The sequence below is a fragment of the Amblyraja radiata genome, chromosome 1, assembly GCF_010909765.2.
Source record: "Amblyraja radiata isolate CabotCenter1 chromosome 1, sAmbRad1.1.pri, whole genome shotgun sequence".
NCBI lineage: Eukaryota > Metazoa > Chordata > Chondrichthyes > Rajiformes > Rajidae > Amblyraja > Amblyraja radiata.
In genome coordinates, this window is record NC_045956.1 from 109289456 (window position 1) to 109299779 (window position 10324).

At 43.2% G+C, this 10324-nt stretch overlaps 1 long non-coding RNA gene across 1 annotated transcript; it reads right to left on the minus strand.

Annotated features, from left to right (window-relative positions):
- Positions 1 to 3942: 3942 nt before the first annotated feature.
- Positions 3943 to 8919, minus strand: LOC116977943. Its single transcript, XR_004413338.1, has 2 exons — positions 8800 to 8919; positions 3943 to 4071 (listed from the first exon to the last, which is right to left on the minus strand). It is a non-coding gene; the product is annotated as an uncharacterized LOC116977943 (long non-coding RNA).
- Between the last annotated feature and the right edge of the window lie 1405 nt (positions 8920 to 10324).

The following is a 10324-nucleotide window of genomic DNA, read 5'->3' on the forward strand; positions in this document are numbered from 1 at the left end:
ACACGAATGTACATGAGAAATAACATTTATGTAAATTTCTATTCGTTTTGAAAAATCTCTTACAACAAATGTTTGCTGTATTAACATTATTCTGAGATTCCAACTCTGATTGACCAGCCCAGTATATTAGAGATAAGTGGATATGAGCCGTGTGGCATCAGAAATTATTAGATTGAATTAATATATCATAATAATGGCAGCACTAGTAATTAGCCCAACTAGATTTGTTTATTTGTTCACAGTTGAAACAATGCTATGTTTGCATTTGATTTCACTTGTCACACTTGGCTCCAGTCAGAGTCCACAGCTGCTAACTATAACATTTGCGGCAATGATGAGGGTTCCAGGGAAATACCCGCTGCAGTCTGTGTGGGAGACAATAGTAAACACTAGGAAGCTGTGAAATAAATCGTAATTAATTCCATAACAAAGATGGCTTCTGGAAATCACATATCTCCTGCACATTTCACCTAATCGTTCGTGGCTAAATATCACTACCAAGCCTTTTTCAATTTTTACAAATTCAGCTTTCAATATCACCAAGTTTTTAATCTGCATCTTTGATAAATTATTAGGATGAGAATCTGATCCAATCTGACTCAAGGGTCTCTTGGAAAAAGTGGAAGGTGAGCAGAAATTGAAGCAAATTCTGGTTTCATCTTGGCAAACAAGAATAATATAGAAGCGGCATACTGACCATTATAGTCAGTCATGGACCTCATATTCCCACCTTCTATAATCCCACCAATCATGCCAGGAATGATGTGGAGACTTCAATGGAAGAGTAGGGTAAATGGCATAAGTTCATGTCATAGGAGCAGAATTAGGCCAATCGGCCCAATAAAATTGAATCCAATTAAGTCCACCACCATTCAATCAAGGCTGATTAATCATTCCCTCTGAACCCTATTCTCCAAGCTTCTCCCCAGAACCCATGACACCCTTACTAATCAAATATATGTCAATGTCTGCCTTAAAAATACCCAATGGCTTGGCCTCCACAGCTGTCTGCGGTAAAGAATTCCACAGGTTTACCACACCAAATTCCTCCTCAGTTCCTTTCTAAAGGTAGTCCTTTTATTCTGAGGCTATCCCCTCTGGTCATAGACTCTCTGAAGTCGGACGAAGAGCCCTGACCTGCTGAGTTCCTCCAGCACTTTGTGCTTTGCTCAGGGTTGTGTTAAATGTTGATCAAGGGTCACAGATGATGTGATAGTTAGGATTGGCGGAGAAATATTTCAGGCAGGAGACACCTAAGGATTTTGTGGAAATGGAGAAGCTGCTTTTGCTCCTTGACAGAAGGAAATGTAAAAATAAACCTGTACTTATTACGCTTCCTCATGCGCCGATTGCACATTGGCACTTGATTATCTTGACCAGATCAACATCAACAAAAATATTTGTGGGGGATGTGTGTGTGTGTGTGGGGGGGGGGGGGGGGGGGGGGGGGGGGGGAGGGGGGGTTTCCTCCAGTACATTTTGCTCAAGAACTCAAGATCTCCAAGATCAATTTTAGATTTGAGAGTATATTAAAAAGCCAAACCTACACCATAACTCAAATCCCATATTTGGAGTTTACATAAAAAAACAGTTCCTGTTTGAAAAAGGATGCTTCCCTGAATCCCAAAACCTGGGACTTCAGAAAGCACCCAGTAGGAGTGTGGAGCCAGACCAGGTGTACAATGTTATTAGCCTGTGAACCCTTCTCGAGTGTTTCCTAGTGTGAGGAGTGGGAGTTTGTGGGTGCAGCACTTAAAACAGGTCCTTTAAATTCTCCTTTCATGAAGAGGTATAAGATTGTCTGCATGATGTTTAAGTAAGAACTGCAGATGCTGAAAAAATCGTAGGTAGACAAACATGCTGGAGAAACTCTGTGGGTGAGACAACATCTATGGAGCCTCACCCAGAGATTCTCCAGCATTTTTGTAACCTTCGCTCCATAGATGCTGCCTCACCCGCTCAGATTGTCTGCATGACCTCATTTCATCCATTCAAGGATCTGTAAGAACCTGAAAGGAACCCGCTCAGAATGGTTTCACTGCAGTGGGATCCTTACATCCAATAGATAGTGACTTTACCCTCATTTTATTCAACAGTGTTTCAACTCCATTTATACCTCACACTGCCTCGGCAAGGCCAGCAGCATTTTCGAGGCTGGGCCACTCCCTCTTCTCCCCTCTCCCATTGGGCAAAAGGTCTAGAACTGTAAAAACAAACACTTTCAGATTCAGGGACAGATTCTTTCCTGGCTGTTATCAGGCAACTGAACATCCTACCACCAACTAGAGAGCAGTCCTGAGCTGCTGTCTACCTCATTGAAGACCCTCGGACTATCTTTGGTCATGTCACAAGTGATAGGAGCAGAATTAGGCCATTCGGCCCATCAAGTCTACTCCGCCATTCAATCGTGGCTGATCTTTCTCTCCCTCCTAACCTCATTCTCCTGCCTTCTCCCAATGCCCTCTGATACCCGCACAAATCAAGAATCTATCTAGCTTTGCCTTAAAAACATCCATTGACGGCCTCCACTGCTTTCTGTGGCGAAGAATTCCACAAATTCACCACCTTCTGACTAAAAAAATTTCTCATCATCAACTTCCTAAGGAAAGTCCTTTAATTCTATGACCCATAGTCCTAGACTATCCCACCAGTGGAAACATCTCTATCCAAGCCTTTGATTGGACTTAACTGGACTTTATCTTGCACTAAACGTTATTCCCTTAATCATGTTTCTGTACACTGTGGATGCCTTGATTGTAATCATTTATTGTAATTCGGCTGACTGGTTAGCACGCAACAAAAGCTTTTCCCTGTGCCTTGGTACACATGACATTGAACGAAACTAAACTCAAAAGCCAGGCACTAAATGTGAACACCCAGAGCAGAAATGTATTCTTTATTGGTCATGCCAACCAACAGTATGATACAGTGACTAACTGTGTGCAGGAGTAATATTAAGCAGCAATGGGTTCATGCTCTTTTGATATTTACTGAATTAGTTAAGGTAGTGCAGTGATAGAGTTATTTGGCTTGGTAAAAATTGTCCCTAGTGGGTGTAGCATAGTGTGAATGTGTGGGAATCGCTGGTCGGTGCGGACCCAGTGGGCTGAAGGGCCTGTTTCCGCGCTGTGTCTCTAAACTAAACTAAAGTCAGCTAAAAATCTGTTTGTCTCCATTTCCCTTGTGTGGGTTTAAAATCCCTGTAACATCAGCTATCAATTAGAAAAAAAATGTTTCTATTTCACAATACCATCAGATAGGTGATTTAACACAAATACTTGTCAACCCCAATCATCAGCTGCAAGGGTTTCTAAGAACAGAGCAGTAGTTTATTTTCCCAGACAATCTGATTACCATTAATGCTTATGAATATTTTTTACGGCATCTGACGCACACTGGTTTTGATTACTTCTAAGTAGTCTGCATCCTGCTGGAGAAACCACATTTTAAAAAAAGTTTGGGGATGATATAAGATTAATTCTCTATGCTCTCAGTGACGACTTAAAAGTAACCATGTCAAGCTTAGGCATTGCAAACCGGCGGCAAGGGAATGAATAATATTTGAGCAAATTGGGAAACAATCTTTAATCTGGAGCAGTGAAACATGCAGCATGGAATGACTTTGGCCATAAATCTTACAGCTTAATGTATTCTGTTGGTTTATTTTGACTGAAGGCTGATTGCTGGTGATCCAGATTTGCAATGTGTTGTTTTACAGAAGGGTTTTGTGACATTGAAGCCCATGTGACACAGTAAACTATTAACAGCCTCAGGATTCTCTCCCTCTTTCTCTCTCTCTCAGCTTCAAACGTCCCTTAAAAATGTGCCTCTTTGATCGTAGTTTCAATCCCCATCACTAATCCTTCCCCGTTCCCCGTTCCCCTTCCCCGTTGGCTCGGATCTTGAACTCTCCAGCAAATCACTTGAGCTCACCAGTTTGCAGACCTTGAAACGTACTTTTATTTGGGATGCAGCTTTGTATGTGTAAGATGTTGCCACTGATCAATGAGGCTCTGCGCAGTGTCGTGTGGCAGGCTCTGTCTGTGAGGACCTGTGAAAGGATGTTAAGCCCTGAAACCAGGGTGAAAGACTATCAAAACTGTTATAGTGATTGAATGTTTGAGAATATTTATGGCATTCTCAACATTTTCAGAAACATACAAAATTATTTTTAAAATATAATTGCAATGAAGGCATTTTGACATGTAAAAATATTTTTTAAACAATGTAAACATTGGGAAAGCAGTTAAAACAATAAAATGCATTTAAACCAACAATTAAATAACAGGAGTGTTTAAGAAAGAACTGCAGATGATGGAAAAATCGAAGGTAGACAAAAATGCTGGAGGAACTCAGCGGGTGAGGCAACATCTATGGAGAGAAGGAATAGGTGACGCTTCGGGTCGAGACCCTGCTTCACACTGATATCGGGGGTGGGGGGGGGGGGGGGGGTGGGGGGTGGGGAAAGAAAGGAAGAGGCAGAGACACTGGGCTTGTGGGAGAGCTGGGAAGGAGGAGGGGAAGGAGGGAGAAAGCAAGGACTATATGTAATTAGACTATATGTAATTAGAAGCCACTGAGCAAATTGAGCAAACTGAGCAAGCACGGATCAAATACTATATGTAATATAAAAAGGACTATATGTAATTAGAGAAGTCAATGTTCATACCGCTAGGGTGTAAGCTACCTAAGCGAAATATGAGGTGCTGTTCCTCCAATTTGCGTTGGGCCTCACTCTGACAATGGAGGAGACCCAGGACAGAAAGGTCAGATTCGGAATGGGATGGGAGCATTCAACTCTCATTCGAATGAGAGTTGAATGCTGCAACTCTCCATCATCTAATGATGGAGAGTTACAGCATTCAGCAGTGGCTTTACTTGGGATTCTCAATGTTTATTACAATGGGAAGGCTTGGCTTGAATAGAGTGGATGTGGAGAGGACTAGAGGTCAGAGCCTCGGAATTAAAGGACGTTCCTTTGGGAAGGAGATGAGGGACAATTTAATTAGTCAGAGGGTGGTGAAACTATGGGATTCTTTGCCACACAAGGCTGTGGAGGCCAAGTCAATGGATATTTTAAAGGCAGAGATAGATAGATTCTTGATTAGCACGGGTGTCAGGAGTTATGGGGAGAAGGCAGGAGAATGGGGTTAGGAGGGAGGGATAGATCAGCCATGATTGATTGGCAGAGTATACTTGATGGGCCAAATGGCCTAATTCTGCTCCTATCACTTATGATCTCCTGACCTTATGACCTTTACTGCTCTCTCTCTCTCTCTCTCTCTCTCTCTCTCTCTCTCTCTCTCTCTCTCTCTCTCTCTCTCTCTCTCTCTCTCTCTCTCTCTCTCTCTCTCTCTCTCTCTTTCTCTTTGTTCTCATGCTCTCACCCTCACTCGCTCTCTCACCCTCACTCACTCACTCTTTCTTTCTCTCACTCTGTGTTTATCCTTGGCCAGTCTGACTATTCTTCATCGATAAAATAATTTCTTGAAGATTTTCAACGTTATAGTCAGATTTTGTATAAGTGAAAGGAATAAAGCTTATTTTTAAGTTTAATCTGAGCAAGTATGAGGTGTTGCACTTTAGGAGGTCGAATGTTCAAAGGTTCAAAGGTTCAAAGGTTGATGTATTGTCACATACACCTAGATGTAGTGAAATTCCTTTTGCCAATGCAGCACATAAGAAAGAATACAAACATAACAATAATAAATAGCTTTAACATAAAAACATCCCCCCACAATGGTTCCCATTATGAGGGAAGGCACAAAGTCCAGTCCCATCCCCAATGTCCACCCATAGTCGGGCCTATTGAGGCCTCCACAGTTGCCTCTACGGAGGCCCGATGTTCCAGGCCGTCCTCGCCGGGTGATGATGTTCCGGCGTCGGGAGAGTCCTCTCAGCGGCATGGGAACCCTGGAACGGCCGCCTCCCTACTCGAGACCGTGGCTTCCGAAGCCGACCAGGCCGTGCCGAATGGAGCTCAACTGGCGATCTCGTCGCGAGATCCCAGGCTCCCGATGGAAAGTTCGGCGCCGCCGCCCGCAGCTCCGCGATGTTTTTAATGCCGGTCCCAGCTCACCGGAGTTCCAGCGCGGCGACCCAGGCAAGGCACCGCCCGCCCCGCAATGGCGCTCCAGCGCTGCACCGCCGTCCTCACACCCGCAGCTCCGCCGCCGCCGATGCCTGTGCCGCCGCCGCCGATGCCGAGGCTCCGGGCGGTCCCCTCGCTCCTCGGACCCGCAGCTCCGCAGCCGCCGCCGCTGCCGATGCCGATGCCGATGCCGAGGCTCCGGGCGGTCCCCTCAGGAAATGTCGCTCCAGGCCCGCTGGTAGGCCGCGAGGACGGGTCGAAAGTGCAGCCCGGAGAAAAGCTGCATCTCCGAACAGGTAGGGACCCTGAAAATTAGTTTCCCCTCCCCCCCCCTCCCCCACACATAAAAAAGCTAAAACTCCTTAAAAACAAAACACTAAACTAACTAAAAATAAGAAAAAAGAAATGAAAAACAGACAGCTGCAGGCTAGGCAGCCATACCCCCTACAGGTCCGCGCCACCACCCTACAGGTCGGCGACTGTTAGGGGTGTTAGGGGGAAATATGCAATTAATGGCATGACTCATGAGGTCTAAGTCCATAACTCCGTGTATGTGGCAACACAAATAGGTAATGTGATAAAGAAGACTTATTATATGCCTGCCTTCATAGGTTGAAACATTGAGCCTAAGAGTAAGGAAGTCGTAATGCAACCTTTGGTGTAGTGCAGACAATTTGGATGCCTCATATACAGGAAGGATATGGAGGCTTTGGAAAGGATGCAGAGGTTTACCAGAACAACGCCTGGTTTACGGGGTTATTAGCTACAGAAAATGTCTGGACGCACATTAATTATTTTCTCTGGAATGGTGTAGTTGCAGGGAGACCTAATAAAAATTTATAAAATGATGAGAGGCATAGATAGGGTAGACAGTCATAACCTTTTCCCGGGGTGGAAATGTCAAAGACTAGAGGACATAGCTTTAAAGGGGCAATGCTTAAAGGAGATGTGCAGGAACTTGTTTTACACAATGGGTGATGGATGCCTGGGATGTGCTGCCGGGAATGGTGGTTGAGGCAGATACAACAGAGATATTTAAAAGAATTTTGGATGGACGCATGGATTTGCAGGGAATGGAAGAATATGGATTATGTGCATGCAGATAAGAGTTGATCTTGGCATCATTGTCTGCCACAAATATTGGAGGTCAAAGTGTCTGTTATTGTACTGTACTGTTCCAGGGTCTCTGTTGTCTTACAAAGATAATTGGAAACTGTGGGCTACAAATTGTACTGTGATTAATGTGGCAGTGTTCACCAGTTGTGTGCCACAACCACTCCACTACAACATTGTATCATGCTCAAGAGAGAAAGCAGCAGAGTTTCTCTCCCTCCCACTTTTTAAGAAGGGAGGGAGAGAGAAAACGGGGAATTACAGACCAGTTAGTCTAACATCGGTAGTGGGGAAACTACTATGAGTCAGTTATTAAAGATGGGATAGCAGCACATTTGGAAAGTGGTGAAATCATTGGACAAAGTCAGCATGGATTTACAAAAGGTAAATCATGTCTGACGAATCTTATAGAATTTTTCGAGGATCTAACTAGTAGCGTGGATAGGGGAGAACCAGTGGATGTGGTGTATCTGGACTTCCAGAAGGCTTTCGACAAGGTCCCACATAAGAGATTAGTATACAAACTTAAAGCACATGGCATTGGGGGTTCAGTATTGATGTGGATAGAGAACTGGTTGGCAAACAGGAAGCAAAGAGTAGGAGTAAACAGGTCCTTTTCACAATGGCAGGCAGTGACTAGTGGGGTACCGCAAGGCTCAGTGCTGGGACCCCAGCTATTTACAATATATATTAATGTTCTGGATGAGGGAATTGAAGGCAATATCTCCAAGTTTGCGGATGACACTAAGCTGGGAGGCAGTGTTAGCTGTGAGGAGGATGCTAGGAGACTGCAAGGTGACTTGGATAGGCTGGGTGAGTGGGCAAATGTTTGGCAGATGCAGTATAATGTGGATAAATGTGAGGTTATCCATTTTGGTGGCAAAAACAGGAAAGCAGACTATTACAGTTGTACAGGGTCTTGGTGAGACCACACCTGGAGTATTGCGTACAGTTTTGGTCTCCAAATCTGAGGAAGGACATTATTGCCCTAGAGGGAGTGCAGAGAAGGTTCACCAGACTGATTCCTGGGATGTCAGGACTGTCTTATGAAGAAAGACTGGATAGACTTGGTTTATACTCTCTAGAATTTAGGAGATTGAGAGGGGATCTTATAGAAACTTATAAAATTCTTAAGGGGTTGGACAGGCTAGATGCAGGAAGATTGCTCCCGATGTTGGGGAAGTCCAGGACAAAGGGTCACAGCTTAAGGATAAGGGGGAACTCCTTTAAAACCGAGATGAGAAGAACTTTTTTCACACAGAGAGTGGTGAATCTCTGGAACTCTCTGCCACAGAGGGTAGTCGAGGCCAGTTCATTGGCTATATTTAAGAGGGAGTTAGATGTGGCCCTTGTGGCTAAGGGGATCAGAGGGTATGGAGAGAAGGCAGGTACGGGATACTGAGTTGGATGATCAGCCATGATCATATTGAATGGCGGTGCAGGCTCGAAGGGCCGAATGGCCTACTCCTGCACCTAATTTCTATGTTTCTATGTTTCTATTCATGTCTGCAGTGTGTAATGTGGCCCGAGGTCCTTTAAAGACAGCACAATATTCCAACTGAAAACTTGGTTTCACTTTAAAAGGAATTCTGTACCTTTAATGGTGGTCTGTGATGAATCTATATGTCAAATGCTAATGTCTTCCTGGAAGAGTTGAATGAACTCAGCATAGCCATCTGGTCAATGGAGCTCGAAAGCAGTTGATGAGTCAAAAAATGTTCACTGAAGGAAAAAAAAAATTGAAAGCTGGCTTATCACAACAGTAGATTTAGACAACAAAATGCATCTATCAAAAATAAATGACGTTTTAAGAAAAAACTGTTTAATGCTATTTTTAACATGCTTCCTTCACAAAGTTTGTCAGATGAATTTCAACTTCACCTAGGGGAATACATCAGAACTTGATCATATAATCACATCATGCTCCAGTCGGTTTCGTTTTCATTCCATTAAAATGGATCCATATCATTTTTTTCTAGTGGATGTTGATCCATACTGATCTGAATTGTTTCGATTTTGAGTCAGACAATCAGTGAATAAGTAGAGCTATCGCAAGTGGGGTTAGCATTTTGAAGGGAAGGGAAGGAACTCATAGTGAGCCCTGTTTGAACGTAACAAATTTCCAAATTAAGTGAGGAAACAACTGGTGAAAAGTCTGTTGACATTGATAGTCACACAAATATCGGCTGCTTCTACTCGCTACCAGAGTGTCTCTGTCCACAGGGCCAAGAGGATGGGATGAAAAGATAAAATAAATCATAAGATGAATTTCAGCTCCAAAATCAAGTGGAAAAATCTGATGTTACTTCAGAGATGTGACTATTCTTGTTTACATTTACCAATATGTTAGGGGCAACAAAGTAATTCCGTCTTCTAATATCTGTGTTTAGCATCGAAAAGCTGAATATTGTTATCAGTGTTCTCCAATTTGAAATTGACAACAATTTTCATACAGGTTTGCAGATGAAATTCAAAAATAGTCATCGCGATTTAATGTACCCTGAGCAAAATACAGAAATACGCAGCGGGTCAGGCAGCATCTGTGGAGGACATGGATAGGCAACATTTTTGGGTTGGGATCCATCTTCATACTCCGAAGAAGGGTCCTGAACCAAAACATTGCCTATCTATGTCATCCACAGATAATGCCTGATCCACTGAGTTACTCCTGCACTTTGTGTTTTGCTTAAGATTCCAGCATCTGTACTTCCTTGTGACTCCCATTCAATGTACCATTATAGGCTGTGCTGGTTACATCCTCTTCTTCCCAATGGAGTTAAGAGAAAAATCTTCAATAGGTATAAATTTCAGGTATTTATGGATTTATCCTACAATCAAAAGCTTTAAAATAAGATTTTCATTATATGAGATCTATGCAAGTTTTTATTCATTACTAAATAATGCTTACTCACTGTCAAATTCCCTGGTCTTAATTTTACATTTATAGATAATTATTTTCCTACATGAATATTTCCAGATATTGAATGCAGCACGTTAATGGAGAATGCTACAGTGGATGTTCTGTCATCCACCGTAGGAGTGGGCATTGACTAATTCGGAACAGAGCAATTTTCCATGGACATTATTCGTCATTTTGTATCAAAAGTCATTGGGTGGCGC